This window comes from Solanum lycopersicum, chromosome 8 (genome assembly GCF_036512215.1).
Source record: "Solanum lycopersicum chromosome 8, SLM_r2.1".
Lineage (NCBI taxonomy): Eukaryota > Viridiplantae > Streptophyta > Magnoliopsida > Solanales > Solanaceae > Solanum > Solanum lycopersicum.
The window spans coordinates 34,112,865-34,125,964 of NC_090807.1; positions in this window are offsets into that span (position 1 = coordinate 34,112,865).

Sequence of the window (13,100 nt, forward strand, 5' to 3'; positions counted from 1 at the left end):
GAGGACTCATTCCTCCACACCATACTTATTTGGGAAATAGGTTCTTTTGTATTTGAGTATATTAAGATAATTCAAGATTCCTTTCCTTTAATGTTATCGTGTCGTAATGTGAAAATATGATCCCATATACCATTTCGGAACGTGAAACTCCGAATCAAGAATACCGTGTCAGAACGTGACACTCCGATCGAAAAATACCGTGTAAGAACGTGACACTCCGATCCAATTATATCATTATTTATTTTATCAAGACTTCTTCATTCAAGGCGTCATTTTAATAGAGAGGGTTCAAGATTAGAAATTCTATAGTCTCATAATCTCAGGCCAACCACAAATCACACAATCAAGTACATAGGAGACCTTACAATATCACTCAATACATATCGATCGCTATTTAGAGTATATGTATCACATAGAAATATATTATAACCTACCTCTACCAAAGAATTGAAGTCGAGAAACTAGTTCTCCAATGCCTTTCCTTTCCTTATTGCCTCCGAACCTTTCCAATCTATCAATTATATATATGCACAATTTGTATGTTTACGAGTCTATAAACACTCAGATTAGTATATGTTTAGCCTAGACCCAAAAACTCACCTAATTATATAATGAATTTTTCAAAATTCAAACCTATGGATAGATCTTAATTCCTTCCATTAACATCACTTTAATGTAACCCATATAATATACTATACGTTAACGTTAACCAAATTAAACTAACTAATGTTATCTAATTACGGTAAAATTCTTTCGTCTCAAATCACAATTTTCTATCCACTAACATAAATTCTTGACCATCAAGATGCCATATATATCCCCCTAATTGTGTTACTGCCTTTACTCGAACAAACCCACAACAAATCGTCAACTATAAATCAGTACGTTCCTCAACATTGCACTATTCAATTTCTCTTTAATCTATTTCTACTATTTATCATAAAGATCGTTAACGATAATTAATCCACGATTCTATATGTTAACAATTAACAAAGAAGATTACCTCTAAAAGAAGTCCAAGTTGATCTTTGGGGTAGCCGCACAACCTCCCCCTCACTTGGTTTTGACGCGTCTATAGTTCTTCTTTTCTACAGATTAGTTGTCACCCAAATTGTATAGTTTAAAATTATAAAAGTGACCCACGATTAATTTTAAAGTTATCTCCTTTAACCCCCAACTAAATCAATTATTAAAACTACCCCACTAATTTCATAATTATAATTACGAATAGTCCAAAACACCCATTTAAAAATTTAGCGGATGTCTGACCACGTGTGGGGTTACGCAGGTCGTGACTCTCCGTCATATCTATGACGGTCCGTCCTGAAGGTTCATCACGAAGTTCAGAGAAGTAATCCCAGTACCCAGATTCCAGGACTTGAAGTGTTTTGGAACAAAAACGCTCGAGGGACCGTTGTGCCTATGACGGTCTGTCATACTTGCACAAGTATGGGACGACGAAGTCCGTGACGGTCCGTCGTGACCATGACGATCCGTCGCGTGGTCCGTCGACCCAGTAAGTATTTATCAAAAATAATTCTACTGCTTAAACCGACTAAATGGGTTGTTACAATTATGAAGCTTCAATTGTTATATGAATACCTTAGTTTTATATTTTAATAACCATTAGATAATTATTAATTTAACCTTTGCCTCCACCAACCTCAAATCTAATAAACTAACAACACTTTTCAACATTAACTAGCGCCTCAAATTTCCTTTATAAAATAGTATTTAATAATATATGACAACAATAATACATTTCAAATTGATCATAAGTTCTGGAAATTACCTCGAGTACACATGACATTCATTCATTCCACGTCGTTATTCTACTCTTCCCCTCCTTTCTATCTTTCCACAAATAATTTGTTAACCTAATTATTTAAAATTAATTTATAAAACTGTGAAAGTGAATCAATATTAATTATAATATTATATTCTTTAACCACCAACATAAATAAGTTATTAATACTACCCCATTATTTCTATAATTGTAGTTATGAATGGTCCAGAATACCTATTTAAATTATATTGAAAGAGTACATTATGAAATAAAAAGCATTAATATTTAAAACGACTAAATGGGTTGTTACATTAGATACCAATTTACCCATCGTTCGTCCTCGAACAATCGAAAAATGAGGGAGGAAAGGGTAATTGTCTCATCATTTCTTTCAAAATATTAGTACCCCGGATCTAATATAAAAAGTAACTAACCAATTAACTGGAAGTCTACACCTCCTTTCATAAAATGTCTCAAATAGGCCATGTCAATACTCTTGTGATAACTTTTATTTTATGTAAGCTTAACTAACCACAAAACTTTTCTCAAGTAGACTCTTTAACTGACATATTCTCCAACTAGATCGTGACGTAACCATCATGACAAATATCATCTAATATAACCGTGATATAATCCTTGTTCAATATTGTCTACAATCAGAAGTTAACCTGAACTAGACACCACATGCTCATAAGGAACAAAGCATCAGAGATATTATCAAGATTACATCCTCACAACATAACATTTCCTCAATATTGAGCTATAAAAATATGATCAAGTAATCGAACTCATCTAATCCAAGGATGGAAATGGACAAGTACCCACTATAGAGTGATACACCTAAGCATACAAAACTTCTAAAAATAGTATCAAAATTTAGAATTTGTAGTTATTATAGACAAATCTTAAGAATGACAAAATTAGATCCAATGGTTCACACATTCAATCACACATAGCCAATACATGATACCGATGATGAGATAAATCTTAAGCCTATCGAACATCTGTAGATTTTCATGGTCTCTCTCCTATAAATTCTCATAAGCAAAATTGTGTGTGTAAAATCACTAGTATTCTTCAACTAATCCAAACAACAACAAATCTTTCATAACTGAAATGCGCAAGTCTAACCAAGGATGTCACCCCTACTAGGAGGATTATCACATAATCGGTACACGCGATTCACTTCTAAGTGTCACACATAGAACCAAAAATAGACACATATGTAGAAACTGAATCATACTCTAAACCATGCCCAAGATGAACAGTTGGTCACATAAGAATGTACATAAATAAGTATCAAAGTCGTTGATTTTCTAGCATACCCACAATCTTTAATTGAGTCCCTATTATAAGTGCACAAATATTTGGTTTATCAAATCTCACATCCACTGAATTCAACACTTTTAATATTGATAAAATATCCTAATCACATTGATCATCTACCTTACTCCTAAACCATCATTAGTATCAAAGTATTCTTATCAGATACATGTTTAAAGTATGACTATCTCTCTTTCTATTAAGCATTTCATGACAAATACGAGTCCCAAATAAAGCTAATATAACTAATTCAAATTTGATAGTACCTTTCTATCTTGATAAAACTATTAGATCACACCCAAGGGCAACTTCACAATACTTCCACATACCATGCTTTAGCTACCATTCTAAAACATTACAAACCTTGTTGTTTGTCAACAAAATCAAATTCCACCTTTATAAAAGTCGATGATAAACCCCTAGTAAGTCTGTATCAAACTATTTCACATCTTATAATCATATCTAATCTCTTATGCGAAAATCAACACAACCTTCAACAACAACTAAGGATTCATACGAGAGATCTTATTCCTTTACTTTTAAAAAATATATATATAAAATTTCATCACATAAAATTCTAAATATCTTGAAATTTTCCATACAACACAATCTTGTTCTTTTTTGCTGACTCACTTACCAATTTTATTTTATTTATTTAACTTATAATTATTATTATTATTGTCACTGTTTGTTGTTGTTGTTGTTATTATTATTATTATTATTATTATTTTAATTATAATTATTATTATTATTATTTTTTCCAAAAATACTTGACATTTTTATCTTAGCCTTTAAGTCAAAACATTACGGGAAAACTCTTATCAATCAAAAGTAACCAAATTTTTGACTTAAATTTTGCATAAGTCTTACAAAATGCTTTATATTAAATGTAATCAATCATTTTTTACTTTACCAATCCATACCTTCATACACATACCACCACTAATGTAGACTTATAAATATATTTATATTAAAAAATGAATTGTAAATTCAGTTGTGTAACTCAATCCTCTCATCTATCAACATTAGCTCATACCTTGAAGATTTTTAGGAATTCATGTATCTTCGCGCATCATTAATCGTCTCTTCATACATCTTACCATATCCTTCGCTAAAAATTTGATAGTACTTATTACTGAACTCACAACCACAAAAAAACTTATTGTCGTACTCGAGTTTAACGTATATACACTCTTTTCACAAGTCTTATCCAATAATTTTCTATCAATCTGATGAACCTGTAATAGTATTACCTTAACAAAAATAAAATAGATAGAACCGCAAGACCGTCAACTCAATTCTAAACCTCCAAAATATACCTCTTTACCCCTTTCGTTGTCTTAAATTAATATTATTCTTATTAAACATTATATTAAAATACCTCATAATACAGAGTATAAATACAATGCCTCCACAATTTTAATGCAAGCACAATTCAACTGCAACTGTTGTTTCAAAATCAAAAAAATGATCTCGAGAACATCCAAATCCAATCTGCACAGTTATAATGAACAATTAATATGTCAGACACGTAGTTCAAATTTTAGCCCGATCCAACAGTTAGTTATTTGAGAAACACAATCTCAACGTTGCTGGTCGGAGAAAAGGTATGCAACCAAATAAGTATTTTTTCTTCTCTCTTCTCCCTTATCTGTTCTCTAACAAAACCTTCCTTATGTCCTAATGTCTTTCAAGGAGAATACTAATGAGTAGTTAAACTTTTCTCTTAAGACCATCCTATATTTATACAATTGTGTTTTTCCTTACAAAATAAAAATCAACTACAAATAGGATTACAATTACAATTCTTTTTCTAATAGAATTCGAAACAAAATAAAAAGAATAATTTCAATCCCTTTTCATGTAAGATTAGAGCTTGTGTCTATAACGACATGTGTAGTCATTTTGAGCAGTAGAGTATTTTTTGGTAATAACAGTCTGAGTCGACGGATCCCATGACGGACCGTCGTGGGCACGATGGACCGTCATGGGCACGACGGACAGTCGAGGGGGTTTCGTTCCAAAACACATAGAATTCTGAAATTTGGGTACTGAAATCGACTCTTTGAACTTCGATACGGAATGACTGGACAGACCGTCGCAGGCACGACGGACCGTCACAAATCTTTCCACAGAAACTAACTCTCAAAACATTGTGACGGACCTGCAGGATGGACCGTCACAGGCTGCGTAAACCTGACTGGGTCGGATTTCTATTTAAAAGTTTTAAGGGGCGTTTTGGACTATTCATGCATATAGTTAAAAAGTTAGTGGTTTAATGTTAATAATTCAATTTCTTGGGGGTTAAAAGAGATAACCTTGGAATAATTAGTAGGTTATTTTTATCATCTTTTATACTTAATTATATACTAATTAGGGTAAAAGATAAAGGGTTTGGAATAAGAAAAATAGAAAGAACGGTGAGAGAAAGGGGAGAAACGATCGATCGATCGAGAGAGGAACGAAGAGGACAAGAGAGCTTTGGGGAATTAGCTTGTTTGATCGCAACTCTTCGGTGGAGGTAGGTTATGGTTTATGCTATTCGTAGTAAACTTTTAAAAGCAAATGATATGTATTGGGTAGTGTTGTAAACCCTTCTATATGCTTAATTGTATGCTTGAATGAATGTGATTATATAATTGTGATAAAGTAAGCATGATGAAGCTATTGAATCCTAAATCTTGAAAAACCCAATCTACTTTGTTAATGATGATGCCTTGGAATAAAAAAGGCTTGATGAATGAAAGTAGTGAGATTAGGGGATCGGGTGCCACGTTCCGGTACTAGGATAGTGTTAGACCCGCAATCTACTTGATCTAACTACGTGCAGACATGCCAAGGACTTGGGCATTGGTCTTGGCATGGATGATGGCAAAACAGTGCAACACAAGTTCAAGGTGCTTAGGTGTTGGCAAGGCAGCTTGAACGTGCATGACTTACGTGCGGGCTAAGGGCGTTGGCAAGACAGCATGTTGACTTGATGAAGCAAGGCTGTGAAGACTTGGCAAGGTCAAAGACAAAGGCAGTTCACCCGAAATTGCTGAAATAAAACTAAGTGTGGAAGACAGCTAAAATATTGTAAGTGTTGGAAGCTGGCAGGATTATTCTACGTGTTGGAATGAAGCCTGAAATATTCTAAGTGTTAGAATATTAGTATTTCGTGTAGATAAGAATGTAATTTGAATTAGATTCTATCTGTTGGAAATATAGCTGTTGGAAAGTTAGTTTTGAACCCTGGGCTGACATGTCTCGGACAGGTGTCATGTGTAACCGCCGCATGTAACCGCTTGTAACTGCCATTGTGCAGAATTTTTATTTAAGGTGGAAATTCGTCTAAGCCAGGAGACAGAAACTTTTCTAGCCTTAGACTTATTTGTGAAGCCTTCCTTTGTATTAATTATTGATTAATAAAGGTTGGGACTTAGTCCTGTAAATGCTGCCTGTTTATTGTTTGACATTGCTGTTTAAGTATTTCTATACTTAGTCAATTCTGTGGGTGTAAGTAGGCTGAAGTATTACAGACGCTGTAAGACTGCCTAGAGTGGTGTGCGAGAAAAATAAATCGACCCTCTTTCAATTTGTATCAGAGCAAGGTTAAACAATGTTGAAAAACGCAGAACTATGGGAGTTGGCACGAAAAATTGAATCCTTCGTCGGGTTTACTGAAGATGTTCTGGCACACCCTACGTTTGTAGATTTATTCACACAAATCATTGAGTTGAGAGTGGACGCTGAGAAAGTTCAGGGAGAAATTGGTGGATATCGACAAAATGTTGATAACCACATCACTGAAATCTTGGACTTTCGTGCTACAACTACACAAAAACTAGAGGGACTGCAGAAGGAAAATGAGAACCTTCGTGCAGAACTCGTCGTTTTGTGTCGGGCTGTGGCTACGTTGAGTTCGACTCTTGTTGAATCATCTAAGGTTAAGATTCCAGACCCTAAAGCCTTCAGTGGCGCAAGGAGTGCTAAAGAACTTGAAAACTTCATATGGGACATGGAACAATACTTTACCGCTGCAAGGGTGCCGGACGCTGATAAGTTAAACATTACCACAATGTACTTGTCGGGTGATACGAAACTTTGGTGGAGGACTCGTAATGCAGATGACGTAAGTGCTGGTCGTCCTAGAATTGATACATGGGATAAGCTTATAAAAGAAGTGCGCGATCAATTTCTTCCTAGCAATGCATCTTGGCTTGCAAGGGATAAATTGAAAAGGTTAAGGCAGACGGGTTCAGTGAGGGAATATATAAAAGAATTTACCTCTATGATGTTAGTCATACAAAATATGTCTGATGAGGATAAACTTCACAATTTCATTTCAGGCATGCAAGGCTGGGCTAAAAACGAACTACGAAGGCAGAATGTTAAAGATCTGCCTGGGGCAATTGCTGCTGCTGATTCGTTGGCAGATTTCCGGACGACTCGTCCTTCGACAGATGTCCCTTCTACTTCGAAAAATAAGAAAAAGAATGAAAAGAAAGGGGAATGGAGAAAGGATAGTCGTAAAGAGAATGCAAACGATAAAGGAAAGGCACAAATGAAGGATGGGAAAGACAGACCCAAGAGTAAAGATGGAAACTCTAAAGGCTGTTGGACTTGTGGTGGTCCTCATTTGGCCAAATCTTGTCCAAACCGGAAAAAGTGAATGCTTTGCTTGCTGGTAATGTGAATCAAAGGGAGGAGGATGAAGAAATCTTGGCTGCAATGGCAAACCCATTGGGATTGTCCTTCAATCACATTATGGGGATCAAAAATGTTGGAGAGATCTCTAGCACTTCAAATCCTCATGCTTCCTTAATTCATATAGAAATGAAAGTGAAGGAACAATGTGTGATGGCAATGGTTGATACAGGGGCCACACACACGTTTGTAGATGTGAAGATTGCTACAAAATTGGTGCTGAAGTTGTCTAAAAGCCCTTCCTACGTCAAGACAGTCAATGCTAAGGCACAAGCCATTGTGGGCATGGCTTATAGTGTGTCTATGTCGACTGGAAATTGGGTGGGAAAACATAATTTGATGGTGATGCCGCTTGGAGACTTTGAAATTATACTTGGGATTGATTTCCTAAGAAAATACAAGTTTGTTCCGTTTCCTCACTTAGATGGAGTGATGGTAATGAGTGGAAGTGATGCTGGTTTTCTGAAGGGTGTTCATCCGTTTGGAAACATTAATAAAGTTGCGAAGAAGAAAGACAAGGCAATGTTGTTGTCTGCTATGTCGATCGACAAAGGGCTGAAGAAGGGTGATGAAACCATACTTGCTGCCTTGGTTGAAATTAAACCTGATGTGAAGATGGAAGTGCCTGATTGTGTCGCTGAATTACTTAAACAGTATGCTGATGTTATGCCACCTGAATTACCAAAGAAATTACCACCAAGGAGGGATATTGATCATAAGATTGAGTTGCTGCTTGGTACGGTTGCCCCTGCACAAGCTCCTTATCCTATGGCTCCTAAAGAATTGGTTGAACTACGCAAACAATTGAATGAGTTGCTAGATGCTGGATTGATTCATCCGTCTAAGGCTCCATATGGTGCTCCTATTCTATTCCAAAAGAAACAGGATGGAACAATGAGAATGTGTGTGGACTACCGGGCGCTGAATAAGGCAACTATAAAGAACAAATATCCGGTTCCGTTGGTGCAAGATTTAATGGACAGGTTAAGCAAGGCATGCTGGTTCACAAAACTTGATTTGAGGGCAGGCTATTGGCAGGTTAGGATAGCAGAGGGTGATGAACCAAAAACAACATGTGTAACTAGATATGGTTCCTATGAATTCCTTGTAATGTCGTTTGGGCTAACTAATGCCCCGACAACATTCTGCAATTTAATGAATAATGTACTATTTGACTATCTCGATGACTTCGTTGTTGTTTACTTAGATGATATTGTTATATATAGTAGAACGTTCGAAGAACATGTTAATCACCTAAGTCTGGTTCTGTCTCAATTGAGAAAATACACACTCTATGTCAAGATGGAAAAGTGTGAATTTGCTCAACAAGAGATAAAGTTCTTGGGGCATCTTGTTATTAAAAATCAAGTTCGAATGGATCCTAAGAAAGTGCAGGCCATTGTTGATTGGCAGGCACCTCGTCATGTGAACGATTTGAGGTCGTTTCTTGGCTTGGCTAACTATTATCGAAAGTTTATTGCTGGTTACTCAAAGAAGGCAGTGTCTTTGACAGATCTGTTGAAGAAAGATGCAAAATGGGTTTGGTCCAAACAGTGTGAAGAAGCATTTCAAAATTTAAAGAATGCTATTGCATCAGAACCTATACTCAAATTGCCTGATTTTGAGTTACCGTTTGAAGTACACTCTGATGCGTCAGACAAGCCGATTGGTGGCGTATTAGTGCAGGAAGGTCATCTAGTAGCCTTCGAAAATAGAAAGTTGAATGATGCTGAACAAAGATACTCAACACATGAGAAAGAAATGGTTGTGGTGGTACACTGTTTGCAGGTTTGGAGAGTCTATCTCTTAGGCACTCGATTTGTGGTAAGAACTGATAATGTAGCAAAACATTCTTCAAAACACAGAAAAAGTTGAGTCCTAAACAAGCACGGTGGCAAGAATTCCTGGCAGAATATGATTTCATGTGGGAACATAAACTAGGAAAACCCAACCAGGTTGCTGATGCGCTGAGTAGGAAAGAAGTGTTTGTTGCAGTATATTCAATTTCAAAACTGGAAACTGATTTCTATGATAGAATCAGATTGTGTGCTGCAAATGATTCGTTATATGTTAAATGGATGGGTCAGGTGCAGGAGGGCACAATGAGACGGTATTGGATCAAGGACGATCTGCTCTATTTTAAAGGGGGGAGAATCGTTGTGCCAAATCAGGGTGGGTTGCGCAAAGACTTGATGAAAGAAGCGCATGACTCCGCTTGGGCTGGACATCCAGGCGTTGAAAGGATGTTAGCCTTACTGTCTCGTGTGTATTTTTGGCCGAAAATGGAAGACGATATAGAGGCGTATTTTAAGACTTTTCATGTTTGTCAAGTTGACAAGACAGAACGTAAAAAGGAAGCAGGGTTGCTGCAACCTTTGCCTATTCCTGAAAGGCCATGGCTATCGGTAAGCATGGATTTCATTTCTGGATTCCCTAAAGTAGATGGCAAAGCATTTATCATGGTGGTAGTTGACAGGTTTTCAAAATATTCTGTTTTTATTGCTGCTCCTGAGTTATGCTCATCTGAACTTGCTGCTTAGTTATTCTATAAACATGTGAGTAAATACTTTGGTGTTCCGGCTGACATTGTGAGTGATAGAGACACAAGGTTCACGGGTAGATTTTGGACAGCATTGTTCAATATGATGGGAACTGAATTAAAATTTTCTACTACAAATCACCCACAAACAGATGGACAGACGGAAAGAATTAATCATTTGTTGGAAGAGTACTTGAGGCACTATGTGACTTCAAGTCAACGGAATTGGGTGGCATTGTTAGACACTGCGCAGTTTTGCTATAATCTGCACAAGTCGTCTGCAACAGAGATGAGTCCTTTTGAAATCGTCTTAGGCAAACAGCCTATGACGCCATTAGATGTTGCTAAATCTAAAAATCAGGGAAAGTGTCCAGCAGCATACAGAGTTGCAAGGGACAGACTTGAAATGTTATCTGAGGCACAAGATAGCTTGCGCAAGGCTCAGCAGCGCATGAAGAAGTATGCTGACCAACATCGTCGCTCAGTTGAGTTCAATATGGGTGACAAGGTGTTGCTGAAACTTACCCCACAAATCTGGAAACAGATTGTAAGTAAGACCAGACATCGGGGTTTGATACCTAAGTATGATGGTCCATTCGAAGTGGTAAAACGAGTGGGTGAAGTTGCTTATAGGTTAAAGCTGCCAGAAAGGTTGAAAATTCACCCCACCTTCCATGTGAGTTTCTTGAAACCTTACTTTGCAGATGAAGATGATCCGGATAGGAAAAGATCAAAGAGGGCTCCTCCATCAGTACCTACACAGTATGATGCTGAAATTGAGAAGATCCTTGATCACCGGGTTTTGGGCACGAGTAAGAAGAATACTAAGACTGAGTTCTTGGTCCATTGGAAAGGCAAGAGTGCAGCAGATGCTGTTTGGGAGAAAGCAAAAGACCTATGGCTGTTAGATGCTCAAATCGATGACTATCTCAAAACAGTCTCGATGAGGACACCGAGTTCAAGTGGTGCGGGTGGTCTGTTAGACCCGCAATCTACTTGATCTAACTACGTGCAGACATGCCAAGGACTTGGGCATTGGTCTTGGCATGGATGATGGCAAAACAGTGCAACACAAGTTCAAGGTGCTTGGGTGTTTGCAAGGCAGCTTGAACGTGCATGGCTTACGTGCGGGCTAAGGGCGTTGGCAAGACAACATGTTGACTTGATGAAGCAAGGCTGTGAAGACTTGGCAAGGTCAAAGACAAAGGCAGTTCACCCGAAATTGCTGAAATAAAACTAAGTGTGGAAGACAACTAAAATATTCTAAGTGTTGGAAGCTGGCAGGATTATTCTAAGTGTTGGAATGAAGCTTGAAATATTCTAAGTGTTAGAATATTAGTATTTCGTGTAGATAAGAATTTAATTTGAATTAGATTCTATCTGTTGGAAATATAGCTGTTGGAAAGTTAGTTTTGACCCTGGGCTGACATGTGTCGGACAGGTGTCATGTGTAACCGCCGCATGTAACCGCTTGTAACTGCCATTGTGCAGAATTTTGATTTAAGGTGGAAATTCGTCTAAGGCAGGAGACAGAAACTTTTCTAGCCTTAGACTGATTTGTGAAGCCTTCCTTTGTATTAATTATTGATTAATAAAGGTTAGGACTTAGTCCTGTAAACGCTGCCTGTTTATTGTTTGACATTGCTGTTTAAGTATTTCTATACTTAGTCAATTCTGTGGGTGTAAGTAGGCTGAAGTATTACAGACGCTATAAGACTGCCTAGAGTGGTGTGCGAGAAAAATAAATCGACCCTCTTTCAGATAGTATATGAGGATCGGAGTGTCATGTTCCGACACCACGATAGTATATGGATCGGGTGCCACGTTCCGGTACCAGGATAGTATATGAGGATCGGAGTATCACGTTCCGACACCAGGATAGTATATGGATCGGGTGCCACATTCCGGTCCCAGGATAGTATATGGATAGGAGTGCCACGTTCCTGCACCAGGATAGAATATGGATCGGCTGTCACATTCCGACACCAGGATAGTATGATAAGGATCGGAGTGTCACGTTTCGACACCAGGATAGTATATGGAGTGGAGTGTCACGTACCGACATGAGAGAAATAAAGATAATGAATATTGAAAGATGTTAATATACTCAATTTAATGAACTTAATTCCCAAATGAGTATGATGGGGAGGCGTGAGTCCTCATTGATGTGCTTTGTGTTGTGACAAAGGCTATGGTAATTGTAAATGCCGCATGTTGAGTATTGTAGTTGATTTTATGATATTATCTGATATATACTGTTTTCTATTTTGAGTTGGCCAATGATATCTACTCAGTACTTGTGTTTGTACTTACCACTACTTGTATGTTTCTTTCTTTGTTATTTGTGGAGTACAGCAAACGTACCGTCGTCTTCAACTCACATGCAACTCTAGCCAGTCTTCATTACACCGAATTTCAGGGTGAGCTAACGCTTCTAGCTTGGACCGGATCTTCTTCTTCATGTGTTGATGCCTTGAAGTTCCGGCGTGGACTAGCTTTTTTATTTATTCTGGATTTCTAGATACTCTTAGAATTAGTAATTTGAGGATAGCTGTTCTTCTGATGATGACTTCCAGATTTTGGGGATAATGATAAGTTTTGAGTTTTAGAAGTTAATTAATCTATTTTCATTAATGAGTTTAAGTCTTCTGCATTATATTATGTTATTTATGGTTGAAATGTCGGGGTTTAGCTTGGTTGGTTCGCTCACATAGTATGATAAGTGTGGGTGCCACTCGCGATCCGTTTTGGGTCGTGACAGTG